The following is an 11,276-nucleotide window of genomic DNA, read 5'->3' as shown; positions in this document are numbered from 1 at the left end:
CGACCCCCCCCTAATATCCTTCCACTAACAGCGTATATTCATATGTTTGCATGGGTTCCACACATCTGTATTTTGTTTGCCTGGGGTTATCACTCATTTAAGATTCCTAACCCGGCCGATGAGAGCATGTCTTCTAAAGTTCTGATGCTTTCTTCCTACATTCTATATAATTCCTGCGAATGAGAGCCTATCTTCTAAGGATCTTATTTTTTCTTCCTAGATTCTGTCCTAGTCCAGCCATTTACAACCTATCTTCCAATGTTTTTATATTTTCTTCCAATATTCTACCCTGGTTTGGACATTGAGAACCTATCTTCTAAAACTCTTATCTTTTCTTCCTAAATTCTGCTCTGATCCTGCCATTGAGAACCTGTCGTCTAAAGTTATTATGTTTTTTTCATAGACTCCTAGACTGTTTTTTCCTAGTCCTGATCGGACCATTGAGAAAGTATCTTCTAAGGTTCTTATTGTTTCTTGCTGGTCCCGCCATTGAGAACCTAGTGTAAGGAGGCCTTAAATTTGTGTAATTTGGTAACTCAATTTTAGTAAAGCTTGGAATTCCCTTTCGCTTCAATAGATCAGAAATAAAGCGGCAATTTCAAATTAGCTTGAGTTTGAAATTGGCTTCACTTTGCGTAACTAGTTATAAATCTTGTAGTGACACTTCTTTGCCAAGAATCGAACGATCTTTGAACCTGTGATAAATATTTTAAGACCAAATTTTAGACCAGTTTGGGTATAAAACAAAAAGGAATGCAAGGCCTTGAAACATTGGAAAAGAAACTACTTTTTAACAAAAAGTGGTTGATCGGCTAAGAGAGCAGGGAAGGTCAATAAACGGATGAAGTAGCAAAAGGAATATAACTTACGGACGAGAGACAAATCGGGGTAGTCTTGCCTCGGAAACAAGGTAGTCTTTTTTGGAACTAACGCCGAGTAAGTGTTTTACTTTGTAATTAAGGTAGACTACCACTGTCTGTCTGAATTCCCCTTGGAGATAAAATTTTGAAGATAAAATTAAAATAAGAGGAAAACCTCTAAAAGATTTTGGTCACTTAGAGATAACCTTAATACGTATATAGGCACCGGTGGATCTAGAGGAAAATCTTGGGGGGGGCCGCGCCGGACACAGGGCGCCAAAAACTGATTATACAGGACTAATTTGATAGCTCTTTATTTATATGAAAACACTGCCAAATATGCTCATAAAGGTAAAACGTAGCAAAAGAAAATAAAAACAGTACCACACTACACAACTAAACTCAATCGGCGAGCTTTTCTGAGAGCGAACATATCGATAGCATCGTCTGTTTTCGGCAGTTCGTCTCTGTAAGTCTGCATGAGTAGTAGAGCCTCCAACCTCTCTTCAGTCATCGTGCTTCGTATTGATGAACATGTCCTGTCAACCTTTGAAAACATTCGTTCTGCTTCACAGGTTGACACAGGAAGCGTCGCGAGAATTGTCAACAATGCGAAGATGTTGGGAAATACATTTTCCTGACAACTGTTCAGCGCTGAAATAGCTGTTTTCGGTTTTTGCACGGTTTCCTTAGACCAATACTTGTTCCAAATCTCGAACTCGGTTTTAACGTCTATCTCCGTACCCACCAGCAGCTCCTTGTACTTTTCGTACCCTGGCTGAACGTCCTCCCAGCGTTTGCCATTAACCACAGCCGGGATCAAAGCTGAAAGTTTTGCAGCATTCGTAAAATGGCAGCTGAACCGCTCCGTAAAATCAAGCAGCATGGCGTCCAGGGCTGGAATAAATGCCGCCATCCTATAATGACTTTCTGGATCCATCTTGGGTACCCCTGCCCGGTATGTAGAACGTGAAGCTATGCGTGGCTGCGTTACCTTGATGGTAGCATCAATCTTTTCGGCCATTTTCAGAAGATCTTCGTAAAGCAGTCTGAATTTGGTTTCGGCATGTGATCGCATATCCTTCCAGCATTGCCTTCACGCTGCTAATGAGGGACAAGGCTCTCACGAGGTCACCATCCTTCTGTTGTAGTGACTCGGCCAAAGGTTTCATGATCGACGAAAACGAATTCAGGCAAACCAGTCCTACGAGTGTATCTGATTTTTCAATGCAGGATCGTAATGCATAAGCTCTGCTATTTGCCTCTCGATCGTGCCATCCTTCCATCTCCTGCAGAGCAGAAACGATCGACGGAAGGGAGTCCCAAAACCTGCTGATTGCTTCGTGTCTCTCTACAAATCTCGTGGTACAAAGACTGACGAGTGTCTCTGTTTTAGCTTTGTCCGCGATAAGATGCTTTTTTAGAAGTCTTGTTCTCTTGGCACTTGAGCTGAAGTGAGAAATTGTGTCTCGAACAACGTCTTGGGCATTGCGCAGAATGGGAACTGAAACTATCTTTGAACATGAGAGATTTGTGGCATGGCTCACACAGTGGAAGTAATCTGCCAGTTCACACTGGCGTTTAACTTCAGCAGCAGCACCATTTGTCAAGCTTGCCATGCTAGCAGCTTTGTCGTATCCTTGACCAACGCACTTTGACAAATCCAGATTTGACTTCCTGACCTCACTCAACAGCAGCTTCCCGAGGCTCTTGCCGTCTAGCTTCTCTTCGATGCTTCTACCGTCGTCACTTTCCTCATCTCCAGCGAGTCTTGACAGGGTTTGAAAGGCATCGACAACTGCAAAAGGATCTTCTCGAATCACGTATCCCTGCTCGGTTTTACACACATAACGACAAACAATGACCATCAGCTCCCTGGTCTGCCTGTCTGTTGACTCGTCCGCAAGAAGACACCAAACCGTTGCTTCGTTTGCTTTTCTCACTACTTCGGTTTTTATCATTTCCCCAATTGTTCCAATCAGTTCATTCTGGATCTGTTTACTCGTATATTTGGCGTTGCTCGGTGCATTTTCAAGTAAATTTTTAAGTTGCGAGTCTCCACTCTGAATCCGATACCGAAGTAGGTGGCGGAAATTCCCGTCGTTTACTGCTGTAATGACATCAGAGTCTTGGATATCAAGTTTGCCATCATCACGGTGGCCACGAAGGGGGATATTCTGTGCCCCGCAAAGCTTGACAGTTTCAACAACGCTTCTCAAGATTGCACGGTTCTGCTGTATTTGCTTGACCCTTTCACAGTCCAGAGCATTCCTGATATCTTGATCTTGACTACCGCGCTGAAACGTTGTTAGCAGCGCGGCAGCTTTTTCCTGGCAGTGTTTGTGAAACTGTGCTTCAGCATGGTTTGTCAGCGCGCCATCTTTCCCGGTAAGTTTCGAATAGTCTTTTAGCGGTTTCAAGACCAACTTTCCCATTTTTTGCCCTCCGCCGCCTCCAGATAAAGCCGACCATCCTCCTCCGCTTTCGTTGGTCCTCATCAAAACACAAACACTGCACCAAAGACCTTCGTGGTCTGGATGACGACTCACTGCGAGCCAAGGATACCGGGCAAGATGTTCGGTATTCAAGCGACGCTTGACTTCGCCACCTTTTCTCTTTTGTGTCGAGACTGGAAGATCAGATTGGTTCTTCGGCTTCCACCTTTCGTTCATAAAAAACATAATTTCGCCAGAAGACAACTGATTTCGCTCATTTCAGCGCTACTGCAATACCAAAGTCATTCGACGGCGTGAAGTCAGTTTCAGGCGAAAAAATAGCGCTTTGATTCTGCTGCGGGTGCGGGGACTGTGAAATCAGTGTTGGGCTATGTACTACCAAGGTTTGAGTACTGCTTCTTGATCCTTCAGTCAGCTGATCAGTGTGTGTCGTTTCGCCGAAGTTTGTTATGAAGGCCGTCTGTGAAGTGGACGGAGTTGTTGGTGACAGTTCGTTCTCCTGGCTGAATGCGTTTTTGTGCATTCCGACCGTCGACTCAGAGTGGGCATCAGAACTTGCCGTCGTCTCAACATCTAAAAAAAAAAGTTTCTCTTTTAAAGTTTGCACAAGACATTTATTGTAAACGTATATACACTTTGTATAATGGCTTGCTTTAGTAGATTTAACTCTCAACATGATGAAGGCAGAATTGGAACTAAATTTGAAAATAAACTGAATCAGCAACATTAACTTTAAACTCCCCCAACAATCTTGAACTTTCATACCCCAAAACTATTTCTAGGAAACCCGGACTTTAAAATAAAATACCACCCTAAACATCACTAATTTAATTTGCAACCCCAAGAACCGATCCCCGACATATGCTAACAAATATTTTTCAAGAGCTGAAACCCGAAACAATTATCACCGAAGTTTACAAGGCTAAAGAGAGAGCTTTAACTGCAAGAAATTGAAAGATAATTTCAGAGCTGACACAGTGTGTCGGTAAAAATACTGCTTTAAGCCAATATCATAACCGTCAGGCGAGACGAGTGGGCTGGTAAAAATCAGGTCAAACGCTTCGGACAAATTGCATACGAAGAACACTGTACAAGAGGGACCGTATGCAATATATAACAAAAAAAGCAGCTGGTACGCTATTAAGCTTGACGATTTAGCCTTATCAGTAAAGATATCCGACATTGGGATAAATCTATAAATTATAAGTTTTGATACCAACTTTAAACGACACTCCTTCCTTATTGTTCTATCTTTAAAAGCTTACCTTTAATCTGATCTTTCTTGGCAAAATAATCAGAGATGTCCCTCGATCCTTTACGGCTTTCCGCCATCATTCTTTGTTTCTTCTCTGTTCTATATTCAAGCCCTGATTTTTTTTTCCGATCCATTTTAAATGCGTTTCCGTCTAACTGGTCTAACACACGGAGCAAAAATACTCCGAAGGCAGTGGCAGGGTCGCTCGCGCCTAGCCTCCCGCCGGTTGGATCTAACCACCCACGCAACTCCCCAAAGACATGCGTTTCTCGTAAGCATTCACAAAATGTTTTGCTCGTTTAGCACGTCCCAAAAATAAACCCAATAATCATGATTCGTGCAGTGTCGGATTTGAACTTTAGATAATGTGATAAAAAGAAAGTAAAAAATGACGGCGTATCCGATTTTTTTTTTCAGCGTCGGCCTTAGTTGAATCATTCACAAAAAAGGGTCGTTTGCACGATGGATGAGAGGGTGCCAGAAAATCTTGGGGGGCCCAGGCCCCCCCCGCCCCCCCCTGGATCCGCCGCTGTATGTAGGAGAAAATAATAACAACTAATGCTGAAGTCTAACGTTTTACTATAAGTTGGTGATTTTGGGTTTATAAGTCGGTAGTATTTCCACTTAGCCAAGACTTGATCCATTTGGACAAAACAGTATTTTAAGGTTAGAATAAGCAAAAAATAAATTTCTTCCCAGAAATTTAAATTTGTGGAAATTTAAGCTTCAAATAACTGAGGGTTCAAAGAAGAAAGGAACCTTAACCAAGAAGTCAACGTTAGAAGAGCCCTTTGCGCTCCCCTTTTTCAGCCTAGAGTTCCTTGGAACTTAGCTTGACTGTATAAAGACCTTACATCCGAAATTTGGAATTATCGGACAACATTACTTGTCCCCCCCCCCCTATGCCATCTTCAGACGTTTATACGAAGAAGAATGCTGTTCCCTTTTTAATCATTCTTTCATTTCGTTAAACCCGTACTGCATGTTTATACAAAGGTGGCCTCGATGTTTATACAGATAGGTTAAGGGAAAAGGGAATAATATTTTCAATTTAAGAATTTCCGGACCTTTATGACCAGATATATCCCATGGAGAGTTTTCCCTACTAAAGTTAAAGCTTACTAAAGGTCCAAGGAACACAAAGCCCTTTTCAAGAAATAATAAGAGCATTTCTTGGTTTGTGTTAATGTAATAAATTAGAACAAATCAAGTACGGTTATCTTTAGTTTGGATCAGCCGAGAAACAATAATTTGAACTAAAGGATTTTAATACCCCAGAACTCAAGCCTTGACTAGCTATTCAAGTGTAACTCTTTTAAGTAGAAACATTCGATAGCCTAGAATTAACTTAATCTTATTCTTTTCGGTAAACATGGGTGGATTGAACAAGTGCACCATGGACATTAGACCTAGAAGAGGTTTAGAAATATTCAACCTAATCAGAATTAGAAGAGTTTTCCTTTTATCTTCTTTTGTAACAAAAATCAGTTGTCACTGAATTCTACCGAATTTCTTACCCAAGCCTCAGTTTGTAACATGCTACCAAATTTATTAGCCCTGATAGTAGGGGCAACCTTACACTAGCCAGCCAGCTCCTTCCATCCTCAAATATGAACCCCTAATATCCTCACAATAGCAGCTTATAAATGTATCTTTGTGTGGGCCCCATACATTTATAAACTCCCTGCGCGTGGATAGTACCCCATAAAGAGTCCTGGCTCGGCCATTAAGAACCTATCTTCTAAAATACTCATGATCCCCTCCTAGATTCTGTCCTGGTACAGCCACTGAGAACTTCTCTTCTAAAGGTCCTTTGTTTTCTTTTAGATCCGGTGCTAGTTGTGCACTGAGATTTGTGAAAACAAAGCCGCTACGTGAAGACTGTGCACAGCCAGCCCCTTCAATTTCGTTCAGACCCGTTCTTTATCTTTTCTTCATAGATTCTGTCCTAGTCCAACTATCGAGAACCTAACTTTTAAAGTTCTTACATTTTCTTCCTATATTCTTTGCTGGTCTGGCCATTTAGACCCTATCTTAAATACTTAATATGTTCATCCTAGATTTTGTAATGTTCCGGCCATTGAGAACCTATCTTTTAAAGTTCTCATGTTTCTTCCTAATTTCTGTCCTTGTTTGGCCATTGAGAATCTTTATTCTAAAGTTCTTACGTTTTCTTCCCAATGTGGTGCTAGTTTTGTACTGAGAGTTTATGACAACAAAGCCACCGCGCGATTGTTGTACACAGCAAGCCCCGTCCATCCCCTAGCCTCAAACCCGGCCATTGAGAAATTAGTCAACCAGCTCCGTCCACCCTCAAATATGAATCCCTAATATCCTCACAATAGCAGCATATATTTGTATGTTTCTGTGAGTCCCATACATTTATAGACTGCCTACGTGTGGATATTACTCTCTAAGGAGTCCTGGCCCGGCCATTGAGAACCTATCTTCTAAAGGTCTTATGTTTTCTTTTAGATGCGCTTCTAGTTTTGCATTGAGATTTTTGAAAAATGGCCTACCGAGTGAAGGTTGTACATAGCAGGCCCCATCCACCTCCTAGCCTCGAAACCGTCCCCAAATATCCTCCCGTTAGCATTGCTTAAACAGATGTTTGTGTGGGTTCCATACAACTAAATACTGTTTACGAGCGGTTATCATCCCCTCACAAGTCCTGACCCAGCCGTTGAGAACCTATCTTTTAAAGTTCTTATGAAATCTTCCTAGATTTTGTCCTGGTCTAGCCATTGAGAACTCATCTTCTAGAGTTCTTATGTTTTCTTCCTAGATTCTGTCCTGGTCCGGCCATTGAGAACCTCTGATCTAAAATTCTTATGTTATCTCGTAGATCTGGTGCTAGTTATGCACCATAAAAGTTGTTATGTTATCATCCTAGATTCTGTCCAGGTTCGGCCACCGAGAACCTATGTTCTAAAGTTCTCATGTTTTCTTCCTGATTTCTGTCCTTGTTTGGCCATTGAGAATCTATCTTCTAGAGTTTTTTTGTTTTCTCCACAATGCTCTGTTAGTTTTGCACTGGCGTTTTATAACAAAAGGGATACCACATGAATATTATGCACAGCCAGCCCCACCCTCCCCTAACCTCAAATCCACCCCCAAATGTTCTCCCACTACCAGCGTATGGTCCACTACCTCTAAATACTGATTGAACTGCCCCGGCCATTGAGAACCTATCTTCTAAGGCTCTTATGTTTTCTTCCTAGATTTTGTCCTGGTCCGGCTATTGAGAACCTATCTTCTAAAGTTCTTGTGTTTACTTTCCAGATTCTATCCTGGTCCGGTCACTGAGAACATATTTTATGAAGTTTTTATGTTTTCTTCTGCATATATTTTGCATGCATACGGTTGTCTGCCCCTTACGAGTCCTGGTCCGTCCATTGAGAACCCATCTTCTAAATTTCTTAAGTTTTCTTCTTAGATTCTGTCCTGGTCCGGCCATTAAACCTATCCTCTAAAGTTCTTATGTTTTCTTCCTAGATTCTGTCCTAGTCCGGCTGTTGAGCACCTCTTTTCTAAGGCTCATATGTTTTCTCTTAAATCTGGTGCTAGTTGAAGATATGTGACGACAAGGCACAAAAGGTTGAAGGTTGTACAGAGCTGGCCCTGTTCATCCCCTAGCCCTAAATCCAACCCCCCTGATATCCTGTGACTAGCAGCGCATGTTCTTGTGCTTGTGTGGGTCCCTTAACTCTATGTTCTGCCTGCCCGTGGTTATCGCCCCCTTAAGAGCCCTGACCCGGCCGATAAGAGCCTGTCTTCTAAAGTTCTTACGTTTTCTTCCTAGATTACATCTTGGTCCAGCCTTCGAGAACCTACCTTCTAAAAATCATATGTTTTCTTCCTAGATTCTGTCCTGTTCCAGCCATTTACAACCTATCTTCCAATGTTCTTATATTTCTTCCTAGATTCTGTCCTGTTCGGGCCACTGAGAACCTATCTTCTACAGTTCTTGTGTTTTCATCCAAGATTCTACAATGATACAGCCAAAGCGAACCTATCTTCTAAAGCTATTGTGTTTTTTTCCAAGATTCTGTTTTCGTCCGACCATTGAGAACGTATTTTTAAGGTTCTTATGTTTTCTTCCTGATCAAACCACAGAGAACCTAACCTGCCAGCTCCGTTCACCATTAAATATGAACCCCCTAATATCCTTACAATAGCAGCGTAGGTTAGCATATCTGTGCGGGTCTAATACATCTATATATCAAATGCGTGTTGATAATATCCCCTAGAGAGTCCTGGCCCGGCCATTGAGAACCAATCTTCTAAGAGTTTTACGTTTTCTCCTAGATGCACTGCTAGTTTTGCACTGAGATTTGTGAATACAGGTCTACCAAGTGAAGGTTGTGCACAGCCAGTCCCGTCCAAACCCCGTCCGATCTGTCCAATATGCAAACCCAATCCGGTCATTCTGTCCTGGACTGGCCATTGAGAACCAATTTTTTAGAAGTTCTTATGTTTTTTTCAGAGATTCTGTCAAGGTCCGGCCACTGAGAACCTATCATCTAAAGTCCTTGTGCTTTCTCTTAGATCCACTGCCCATTGTGCAGTGAGATTAGTGAAAAAAAATTCACCACGTAAAGGTTGTGCACAGCCAGCCCTGTCCACACTCTAGCCTCAAATCTGACCCCCTAATATCCTCCCACTAGTAACGTATATTCATATGTTTGTGTGCCCGGGGTTATCACCCCCCTTAAGAGTCCTGGCCCGGCCGATGAGAGCCTGTCTTCTAAAGTTCTTATATTTTCTTCCTAGATTCTATCTTGGTCCAGCCAATGAGAACGTATCTTCTAAGAATCTTATGTTTTTTTCCTAGATTCTGTCCTGGTCCAGCCATTTACAACCTATCTTCCAATGTTTTTATATTTTCTTCCTGTATTCTGCTCTGGTTTGGACACTGAGAACCTATTTTGTAAAGTTCTTATGTGTTTTTCTTAGACTCTGTCCTGGTCAGACCATTGAGAACGTATCTTCTAGGGTACTTATTGTTTCTTGCTGGTCCGGCGATTCAGAGCCTAGCCAGCCAACTCCGTCTACCCTCATATATGAACCCCTAATATCCTCACAATAGCAGCGTATAAATCTATGTTTGTGTGGGTCCCATACACTTATATACCACCTGCGCTTGGATAATCCCCTCCCCCCCTAAAGAGTCCTGGCTCGGCCATTGAGAACCTATCGTCTAAAGTACTTAGGTATTCTTCCTATTTTCTGTCCTGGTGCGACCATTGAGAACCTCTCCTCTGAAGTTCTTATGTTTTCTCTTAGATCCGGTGCTAGTTGTGTACTGAGGTTTGTAGAAACCAGGCCGCCCACTGAACGTTGTGCACAACCAGTCCCTTCCATCCCGTTTAGCCCCGTTATTTATGTTTTCTTCATAGTTTCTGTCCTAACCCGGCCATCGAGAACCTATTTTCTAAGGTTCTTACATTTTCTTCGTATACTCTTTGCTGGTCCGGCCATTTAGAGCCTATCTTAAAAACTTATTGTCATACGTATTTTCTAAACTTCCTAGATTTTCTTCCTATATTTCTTACTGGTCCAGCCATTGAGAAGCTATCTTGAAAAGTTATTATGTTATCATCCTAGATTCTGTCAAGGTCCGGCAACCGAAAACCTATCTTCTAAAGTTTTTATGTTTTTTCCCTAATTTGCTGCTAGTTTTGCACTGAGAGTTTATGATAAGAGGGCCACCCTGTCCACAATCTAGCCTCAAATCCACCCCCTAATACTCTCCCACTACCGACGTATACTCATATGTTTGGTTGGGTCCACCACCTCTAAATACTGCTTGAACTGGCCCAGAAACTTAGAAACTTTCTTCTAAGGTTCTTACGTTTTCTTCCTAGATTCTGTCCTCATCCGGCCATTGAGAACCTATATTCTAAAGTTCTTATGTTTTTCTTGTCAGATTCTGTACCGACGTATATTCATATGTTTGTTTGGGTCCACTACCTCTAAATACTGCTTAAACTGGCCCAGCCATTTATAAACTTTCTTCTAAGGGTTTTATGATTTCTTCCTAGATTCTATCCTGGTCCGGCCATTGGGAACATATCTTCTAAGGTTCTTATGTTGTCTTCCTGGTCCGGCCATTGAGAACCTAGCCAGCCAGCTCCGTCCACCCTCAAATATAAACCCCTAATATCCTCGCAATAGAAGCTTAAAAATTTGTATGTTTGTGCGGGTCCCATACATTTATAGAGCGATTACGCGTGGATATTACCCTCTAAAGAGTCCTGACCCAGCCATTGAGAACCTATCTTCTAAAGTTCTTATGTTTTTATTGCCAGATTCTGTACCGACGTTTTGTTTGGGTTCACCACCTCTAAATACTGCTTAAACTGGCCCTAAAGGTAACTATCTTCTAAAGGTGTTATGTTTTCTTCTAGATGCGCTGCTAGTTTTGCAGTGAAATTCTCGAAAAAAGGCCTACCGCGTAAAGGTTGTCCAAAGCAACCCCCATCCACCCCCTAACCTCAAATCTACCCCCTAATATCCTCCAATTAGCATTGTTTGTTCAGATGTATGTGTGGGTTCCAGACCACTGAATGCTTTTTACGCGTGGTTATCACCCCCTTACAAGTCCTGGCCTGGCCATTGAGAACCTATCTTTTAAATTTCTTTTGTTGTCTTCCGAGATTCTGTCCTGGTCTAGCCATTGAGAGCCGATCTTATAGAGTTCTT

The sequence above is a fragment of the Artemia sp. Qi Xiang Cuo genome, chromosome 5 (genome assembly GCF_049724085.1).
Source record: "Artemia sp. Qi Xiang Cuo chromosome 5, ASM4972408v1, whole genome shotgun sequence".
Classification (NCBI taxonomy): Eukaryota; Metazoa; Arthropoda; class Branchiopoda; order Anostraca; family Artemiidae; genus Artemia; species Artemia sp. Qi Xiang Cuo.
This window is presented reverse-complemented; position numbering follows the sequence as displayed.